This window comes from Numida meleagris, chromosome 4, assembly GCF_002078875.1.
Source record: "Numida meleagris isolate 19003 breed g44 Domestic line chromosome 4, NumMel1.0, whole genome shotgun sequence".
NCBI classification, from domain to species: Eukaryota; Metazoa; Chordata; class Aves; order Galliformes; family Numididae; genus Numida; species Numida meleagris.
The window spans coordinates 4,380,842-4,390,725 of NC_034412.1; the positions used below are offsets into that span (position 1 = coordinate 4,380,842).

At 46.3% G+C, this 9,884-nt stretch overlaps 1 long non-coding RNA gene across 1 annotated transcript; it reads left to right on the forward strand.

Annotated features, from left to right (window-relative positions):
* On the forward strand, positions 1,500-9,575 carry LOC110398376. The gene is made up of 6 exons (XR_002438358.1): positions 1,500-1,665; positions 3,830-4,027; positions 4,561-4,821; positions 7,156-7,397; positions 8,781-8,919; positions 9,492-9,575. It is a non-coding gene; the product is annotated as an uncharacterized LOC110398376 (long non-coding RNA).

Below are 9,884 nucleotides of genomic sequence, written 5' to 3' on the forward strand. Positions count from 1 at the left end.
GAGAGTGGCTCCTGGTGGCCCTGGCTGCAGATGTTCCTGGGGGAGGCCAGGATAAATCTGCTGGGAAGAGGGGATTAAACAGTTCAGTGTCTGCCGTCTGCTTAAAGGACCACACGCTATTTTTTCCTATTCATAAGATGCCTTTTAACAACAAACCCAGGCAGAAGCATTTGCTGCCATTCAGATTTCTTCAGGTTTGATGGTAAAGCTTTGGGCATGATGGATGCAACATGTTCATCCAGGTCACGCCATACATCACGTGGAACATGGGACATGGCTGAGGGTCCGCTCCCACTGTCCTGGCGGTGCAGGTGATGGCAGGATTTAGTCTCAGTTTTTCTGGTTTTTCAGACTTTTGGACTCATCAGAACCGTCACGATAGATCTTGTGTCTAATTATGTAGCCAGGACAACGTGTTTTAAAAATTATTAATTTGGATCTTCTCCAAATGGTCTCCTTCAGGGTATTTTAGCATTTGCATGACAAATTTCACCCAGAGTCTGAGCCATTTCTGCTTGAACTAAAAATATATTATTTCAATGCAAATATATATATATATATATGGAAAGTGAAAGGGATAAGAAAAGGGAAAGGAAAAGGGAATGTTACCTTGCAATTTTAACAGGCAACTTCATTTATCCATCTTGCTACAAATGATGGACAGGGTTTTGCCCACGCTGGGATTTGCTGAGAAGTTTGTGTTTTCACCAGTTTTTACTTTGCATGCAAACGAGAGAGTTCATTGTCTGCTGTTTGCTTTTGCACAGAAGCATAAAAAGCTCAAGTGAGGCAAACGGGCAGCAAAAAGCTGCGTGTCTGGGACGAGAGCCCATCAGCACCCCCAGACTGACCCTTGGTAGCATCAGCAGTTCAGCAGGAGAGCGCTCAGAAACGGGCAGCACTTCAGAAAAGAGGACTGTATTTATCTGATAGTTTGTTGTCATTGGTGTTTCCATTGATCTGCTGTTCCCCAGATATTTCTTACTGCGAGAGGCAAAGGGCAGAGCTCAGGAAGGGTCAGCCCTGAGGATGAGCACGTTACCCTGATTAGATCATATTTGTCTTCAGACTGAATGCAGTTTTTCCAATGGATGAGGCTCAGCTATTTCAGATGGGTCATTCCAGGTCTGTTCTAGCTTCAGATCCTGATTTTGTATCTCAGCTGAAGGACAATGGGCAGAGCCTACACCTCTCACATTGCTGTGGATTTAATATCGTAATGCAGCCTTGGCTGACCGCTGCTCCGAGCAGAGCACCTATTGAATTACCCACAGCACATTAGTCAAAATCTCCTGTTTGAGAACCAGCAGAGCCCGACCCAGCTCAGCTTTCAGGAGAGGCTGATAAGATCAGAGCTCATGGTAGCATAGTTTTAGGTTTTAATTGGGTATTCATTAAAGCATCACCACCCACTGCTCTTGTCCAATGGGCCGTGGGGGAGAGAGCTGACCAACACCTGCATGCCTCTCGTCTGCACACCTGGGTGCTGGCATTCACCATCAGGCAGAGTGGGGGAAGATGTGTGAATTACAAAGTCCATTAGCAGCCCTCCTTTGCTACATGGCTGTGAGCTTTTAATGAAAGAACCCCAAAGAGGCTTTGAAAGTCGTGCAAGAGGGAAGATGAACCAGATGGCTCCTCTGCAAAATTGAGATTGGATTTTAGGTTAGTTATTGTACCTTCTAGTAACTTAAAATAGCCTTCTTTCTGTTTGTTGAGGCAAATAAGACAAGACATTAATATGCACATCGTGGCAGTAAATAGGTTTCAAGCAAGCTTCTGCAGTGCTGGGGGAGGATATTAGGGCAGGGTGCTTTCAGCAGTGATGAGCCAGCTAGTATGCAAAGAGCTTCTGCTCTTACAACATGGGGAAAGGATTGGGAAGTTGAGAAAAAATGCATTTTTCCATTAGTGTGTATACAGAAATGTTAATCAAGAGTTCAAAACAGACAGTGGCACCGCTTCTAATTCAGTTAGGTCTAATGCTAAAAATGCGTATTTTTGGGAATGCTTTTTGAGGTCACCCAATTATAGACATGGTGCAGCCCTTGAGATCATGTGGGCAGTGTACAAATGAAATGCTCTTCATATTGACCCATTCTGTATCTCTTTTTATTGCTATTTTTCTGGCCCTTAACTTTGTAGACTTATAAACACTGGCTTTTAGAAATTACATTGCCTGGAAAAATCCACCGGGCTTTTTGGCAGGGGAGTTAATGGCTTTTATGAAGAGGTTTACCTAACGTAAGCTGATGTTTTCAGTCTCTTGAAACCAGTGCTGAACAGAGCTGGAAGCAAGTGTTAAAGATGGGGCTGGTGCTGTCTCTTCTGTGCTGAGTGTGGGAAAACGGAGCGTTTTGCTGTGTCCTGCTTTTGAGGACAGCAAAAGTACATTTCAATTAAAAACCGGGAGGAGTGATTGAGTAATTTCTTAATGTGTCCAGTCAGTAAGAGAGAAATGTACGCCCCAATTAGACAAGCTGGATTCATCATTCAGGGAGGACAGTGTCCACACTGTCCCCATAAAGCATCATCACATAAAGCATCATCGCTTCTGTTCAAACTTGCTCTTATAAAACATAGGCAATATCTGATGTGTATTTACCTTCTTAGTTTACAAGAACAAAGCTAAGCAAGGCCTCTGAAGCAGATGGTTCAACCCTTTTCCTCCTGGCTCATTCTCCCCTCCACCCCTTCCTCACCAGTGGGTAGTGCAACAGCAAAGGTCCTCCTGGCATGGTGCTGGTTGGACTAAATGATCTTAGTGGGCCTCTCCAACCTTAATGATTCTGTGATTCTATGATTCATTGCCCTCTGCCAGAGATTGCATAGACATCCTGGATTCACCATGTCTGGTTGCCCTCGTACACAGCTTCTACACCCAGGTTCAGCACTTGATGTGGCACATAGCAAATGCAAACTTTGAGCTGGCTCTCAAAGTCCTGCAGAGCCTCTGGCTGCTGGAGGGGAGGACAAGGAGGGGTGGCTGAATGGCCCTGAGCCCCCCCATGGGGGCAAGGACGGTAGTGCCCAGCCATGCTGAGGACACTGAGGAATGGCACATGCTGGGGGATTGGGATCACACAGGGGAAAAGTGGTACAGTGCCAGCTGGAGGGGTTAAAGCCAACGCTATTTTCGGAGCAGACCTGTGGAGTAGGGAGAAATTAAAATGAGTTGTCCATTACCAAGTTTATTGTGCTGATATATGTTTATTTGGAGTGCAGGATCTGAAGGCAGGCTTGGCTGCTAATTTTAGCACTGCTGGATTTCTTGGAGTGTTTTTATTACACAGATAAGGAGCAGGGAGAATGGTGCATAATGAAATCTTGCTGTCGGATGGCACACATTGCAGTGCCTACCCCAGCCCGCACCAGGACAGACCCGCAGGAGAGGATGCAGAGTGCTGGGTGTTCCACTCTCTCCACTTCCCACACTGAATGTGGCTCTGTTTCTCAGGGAATGCCCCCTTTCCTGCAGGCTTGGCCCTGAGGTGCATTACGCTGTGGCACAGCTGAGCACGGACTGGTCCCAGGTCACCAGCGTTGGCTTGGCAACGAGCGTGTTTCCCTTTTTATCCTTTAAGCAAGAAACCCCAGTGTTGGGTTGATGCAGAGCAAGTAGCAGTTCATTTGCAACTCCCCAAATGAAGCTAAATTACTCTGAATAAATTGAACATGAAAGCAGCATCTGAGCAAACCCAGTTTTCTGATGGATTGCTCAGTCCTGCTTGGAAACACAGACAGCAACTTGCAGCAACTTGCAGCCCCTGCCCACTATCCCAAGTCCCCATTCATAACTCTTATCTAAATCAACCCTCCGTTTTTTCAGGGCTTCATATGATTTACAAGACGTTGTTTCCCGCTGGCAGCAGATTATCTGCACACTTGCAAGGAGGACATTTGGAAAAAGCCAGAAGTGGAGTGACACCAAGCGGCACAGTTACCCCGGTCCATATGAGGACAACAAACAAGTGCTTCAACAGAAGAGTGCTTTGACAGAGTGCAGTTAGAGATGTTCTCCCTCATGGTGAGTGATGGTCTGAAGTCAGGCAGCACGGGATGTGTGAGAAGGGCAGCGGTGGCCAAGGACCTCGCCATCACCTGCCCATGGGGATGCCTGTGGTGGGGGAGGAGGTGTGTGCCCAAGTCTGGTACAGAAAACCAGGACTGTGCCACCATCCCTAAGGACGTTTCTAATTGTATCTTCTTTGGTGGGGAGGAGTGCTGGCTCATAGGTATCTGTCTGTGGGTGCCACGTGGTCAAAGCCATCAGAGGATACGCACGCACGTCGATCAGAGCTGGGTTTGTCGTGTTTCTTCTGCTTTATTGCTGCCCTTCTCTGACATTGCTTCCCATTGACTCTGTAGTTCCCTGTTAAAATGTAACTGCAGGGCTGTGCATTTTAATCCCGAGTAATTGCAGCCCTCGCCACCTCGTCCATCCCATGCATCCCACCTCCACCTGCCCCTCGTCCTGCAGAAACACATCAAGGTGCTATTACACGAGGAGGCTGCGAGGGGCTCTTGTTCTCCTTTCCTCCATCCTCTCGTTATTTTTAGAGCTCGAGGTTCCTTGCCTCCACCCTGTGCATCCTTCTGAAGCAGGCAGGGGCTGTGAGAGCTGCCCCGCTGCCACCCCCGGAGCAGGTGTGACTCAGCCATGCAGTTTGGAGGCTCTTTGTGCAGTTTGGAGGAGGATGAGTCACAGAAGGAGCGGGTAGAGGCTCAGCTGGCAGGATCAGTGCGCTGAAGGTCCACGGCTTCCTACGGCAATCCCACCGCTGGCAGTGCACCGTGGATGTGGGGCGACTGATCTGAGAGGTACGAATTATCATCAGGTCAACTGTGATTGAGAGAACTAAAAAAAGGAAAAAAAAAGGAAGTCCTTTCTTAATTAGAAGGTCTGGGGGAAATGGTTCTCTGTTAACACAACCTTTGTCAGCTTTCTGCAGCAGGGACACAGGAGTGTTTCCACAAAGCACTGGGGAGAGGCAAACCTCCTGCATACAAACATGCAGCCCAGGAGCTCTGAACTGCCTTTTTTTAATGAAAACCAGAGAAACAGGATTTGCCCTGATCAGTGTTAAATAGGAGATGCCATTTATTTTTCTTGTCCCAGACATGAGGCAACACAGTGTCAATAATTGTCTCCTGGATACATTTTTCTACCCTGCTTCTACAGAGATCCTATCAGACAAAAGACATCTACCAATTGTTTTGTATTCCTTTGGACTCAACTCGCTGTACAGGAGATGGATGATGACTCAGAAGGCATGGATGCACTTCCCATAAATCAGCAATGAGAACCAATTGTTTTACTCTAACATAGAAGCAGACTAGTCACCAGCTGGTTTTCTAACAGGGGAAGTCTGGCTCCTGATGGGGAATGGTCTCAGTCTTGTGCCCATGCTGAACTAAATACCAAGAGGCTTTGACACGTAAGCAAGCTCAAGGATGGAGCAGAACTGCTGAATACTGGTGTTGTACATTCAATGAGTCTATGAGCAGTTTGGCCTCCTGATAAACATATGCCATTGGGTTGAGCAAGCAGTAGACGTGCACCAAAAGCCACCTTTTTCATGGTGACAATGCTGAAATTCATTTCCTGGTGCTTTTTGAGCAGAAAGGCTGTTGTGCTAGTAGATACCTTCTCCATAACATCTTTTTTCCAATGGAAAATATAGATTTAGGAAAAAAAAAACCCTCATTTTAGCTGTTACTCAAGTCTTGACCAAAGGCTTTGCAGTAGCCGTTAAAGACCTTACAGAAAAACGCTGCAAGCATAATTGTTGGCTTTTTGAGCAAGGGTAAAAGTTTAAAACTCATGGCACAGAGCGAATAAAAACAAACCAAGAGCGGTCCTGCTGTCAAGTGTCCAGTGCACGCAGGAGAGAGGCGAGAGCCCATGGCGGATGCGTTGTATCGCTGGCAGATCTCTCGTGCTGGGTCGATAAATTCTTGTCCAAAGCCCAGAAAAATCAAGGGGCTCCTATTGAGTTCCTCGACCTTGGGATTAGGCAGGATGTAAAACGGGAGGATGCGGACAGTAATAACATGTTTTGAAAAAGTTATGCAAATGATGTTAAAGTACACAGTTTAAAATATTAGCTCTGGCAGAAGAAGACTGCTGAAGTTTCAGTCAAGGGGAACAAATACTCGATAAATTAAAAACTCAAGATTTGGCTTTGTAACAATTGCATTGTAAGCAAATGTTCCCTTCTGTGGTCTGCACGAAATGTGCTCAGGGAAGTGATCTGGGGCCAGATACTGCCATCATCAAATCCACCTGAAGAAATAGCTCAAACTTGCACTTCTGTTGACATCCAGGAGCTTGACAGAGGGCTGACAACTCTCTTGATCCTTTTCCACATAGCAGGGATCTTCCTGGAACAGAGCTGTGACCCATTTGTGACTGCAGGAGAAAAACTGCATCGCTGCTGCCAGGTCAGAGCCCCTTGGTGCCATCCCAGCACCCGCCGTGAGCAAGGGTTGGCTCACATTTTACAATAAAAGCCCAGTCCATGGGGATATATATATATATATATATATATATTGAAACTAATAGGGTAAGTATGCATATCTTTGATGTTTTCAGAGCAAAGTCTAGATCACATAACACTGTTTTCTGTGATGATTTCAATTATCTGGTAAATCTGCAGTGCTTTTATCCACCACAGATTCCTTTCCCTGAAAGGAGAAAAGAGGTCAGAAACTGCAAGAAGGAGCTGGCAAAAAAGAGTCAGTTATTTGGCAGAACAAGTAACACTTAGTGTCAAGGAGCATGTTTATATAATTAAATTAATGAAATGGGACCAGTCAGAGGTGTATTGCTGCTGGGTAGGGGAATGGCATTGATGCCGCTGGTCAGTAAATGGTTGATGCAGATATCTGGATGTCTCGCATTATAAAGAACGCAGAGTAATATTAAAGGAATTGGATGTGGCATTGGTCACTCCTTGCCAAGAGCTGAGGAAGAGGCAGAGCTCCTCTGCGTCTCGGATGCAGCAAAGCCCCAAGCTCCCTCACTGCTGCTCCATGCAGCAATCAGCTGAATGCATCAAGCCAGCTGCATGCATTTCACATCAGTAGTCAGCGTCCACCTATCCTACTCTGTCAGAGCTTCTTCTCCCTCCTTCTTCGCTTAATCCCTCACAGGTAATGCAGTGCTGTGGTACAAGAGTTATACATCAAGAAGGCATCACAGATGGAAAACTTTGCAAATTCAGACTTCCAAGATTGACCCAAAGACTGTAAAAATGTCAGTGAACTCAGAAGCCCTGGCTTGCTTTTCACATTTGGGTGCAGTGCTTCCCTGATTAAGGAAACAGGTTGCCTGTGTGGGACTTGGGTTCTACCTACAACGTCCGGAGCCTGGAATCACACTGCCCATGAAGGAGGTGAGTCCTCAGTGCTGCTTCTGTTCTTGGAGCTATCCATGACATGCTTTTGGCCCATGCCACCGGTACATCTGTTGGGGTCAGAGACCCTGCCCATGGGCAGTGTGCATACAGATCCTCTGTTCTACAGGTTGAGAGCTAATGGTTAGGGACACGGGTCATTGGATGCCAGCTGGCCATTGTCTGAAGGATAGTCCCAAACATATTTAAGTTATTAGCTGAGAGGCAGCCTGACTGAACTGACTGTCTGCTTACTGCAAACTGGAGCTTCTTTCAAGAGCTGGTCATTTAAAGGCAGTGAATCCCTGCCTCAGTGAAAACTTCTGGATTTGACCCAAGGTAGTCAAAAAGCATAGCAAAAAAGGGCCCAGAAAACCTCACACAGATTCTGAGCTGTGTATGAAGGGCTATGGAGGCAGCCTTTTTATTGTCCTCTTTCTTGTGGTCTTCCAGAGGATATATTGGGCAAATACCATGGGAATAAAGGAAATACTTTTGCCAATGGAAAAGCCACAGATAGTGGCAAAAGGGCAGCCCTGCTAACAAGTTTGTTGATGGTATGTTCTGCCTTGGGCAGAAACTGCTGAGCGTTATGTACAGTGCTTAAACTTGATTATTTCATGTTGTGCAACTCTAATCACTTCTGAGTGTTAATGTATGCAAATTAAGAACAGGATTAAAACTATAATTGGGAGTGAAATGTGGTCTTTCTGATGAAGCATAAAATTAGCTGTGTCTCAGCAAAAATCCAGCTGAACTGTGCATAGATAGGAGCTTCTTCCAGAGTTGGGGCATTGACTGATCGAGTTCAAATTTAATTAAAAAAATAAAAAGAGACTTTAAGATACTTACAATATGTTCAGGACCTCTGTGTGGTGTTTAGAATGCTGCTAAGGCAGTGGGTAAGAACCCACTCTTGTTTTATTCTGTATGGATCAATGAGTCCATCTTTTCCTCAGAGAAGCTGTGTGTCGTCATTGAATCTTCAGAGAAAAAGAGGAGTTGTAGGGAAGTGTCAAAGCTGGTAACCATCACAAGGAAGACGCCTGTTGCATTTCATTCAAAATGACCTTCACATTAGATTTTAGCAGACAGGGTCTGACCAGAATAATGAATCAAAACTGAGTCACCAGGCATTTGTGTTTGCTGCCTGAATCACTCCATGAGTCATGTTTCATCCGAGATATTTGTGTGGGAATTTGGGGAGTTCATGTCAGAGCAGGATGGGTGCCTGGGCCAGGTGAGATGATGGGGCTTTGTGACGTGCTACCGATCTGTGTTGGCTATGTGTAGCCTGCAAGTGGCCATAGATTAGGTGGGAACATACAGGCAGCCACATCTCATTGTGTTCTAATGAGAAACCATCCTACATCTATCCCTCAGCCAAGCAGAGATGCACAGAGGGACATGGCTGAGAGCAACACTTGGGACAAGGTGTATTGAAGTCTATCAACCACCAGCAATGTGCTGCAGGAGGACCACAGAACTACAGGGCTGCCCTCTTCCGAACACTCACATAACTGTAAGTTTCATGTCCACTGTTCTCAGCAAGTGGCCAGCTGAGCGTACTTATGACCTGCAACAGGTCTGTTAATTCCTGCTTTTGTGGATGTGCTGCATCTCAGCGTGGGATGATGAGGTGCAGTCTGGGAGGAACGTGTGCCAACAGCATTAGTGCATGCTGATCAGCTATTGTAGGGAACGGGTAGTTTTCACAATGGGGTTTGCAATTTTATATTAAAATGTAATGTCTAGAAAATTAGTGGTTTGCTGTTTTAATCTGAGTACCTCCAAGCAGGTAAGGTTCACGTTGTAGAGATTGGTAAGGTTGAGCCCTTAAGTTAATGCATTACAGACAGCTGGAAGAAGCTTGCAGGGCGCGATCAGGGTCTGATCAGAGTCCTGTGCTGGGGTGCTGCTTTCATGGCAAGGTCACCGCAGCCCTGGGAGCACACAGGGCTCCTCCTGTAGCAGTCAACCCACCCTGCAGAGCAGAGAGCAGATGTTTCTTGCACGTCTGAGAGAGCTTGTCAGCACCCCAGCCCCACACTCAAGTCGTAGGAATGTGTTTTCTTGTTTGTGTGATTACTGCAGGTTAGAGCTACCTGGCACCAGGCTTGGGCAATGCCTTCTGTAACAGAATGAGAAGTCTCCAGAGCCTGCTCAGAGGATTTTCAGGTGAGCCAAAGGTCTCAGGGCAGTGAGGAACAGAACACACTTTCCTGGCATCCCCATCCTCCTCCAAACACAAAGTATATCCTATTCCTTTATTTTCATTTAGAAATGTTTTCTGAGTTCAAAGCCGTGTTCACGTGGACATATGAGCTGACATCTTCCATGCATGTCATTTGCTTTGGCACTAGGTTTAGCCCACAGCTCAGGCTACAGAGAAGAATCGACACATTGACTGTAGGGAGATCAGCAGTTGGTGCAAATCCAAGGCCCTTGCAAGGAGCAGATGAGTAGCCCACTGCCAATTCTGCAGTC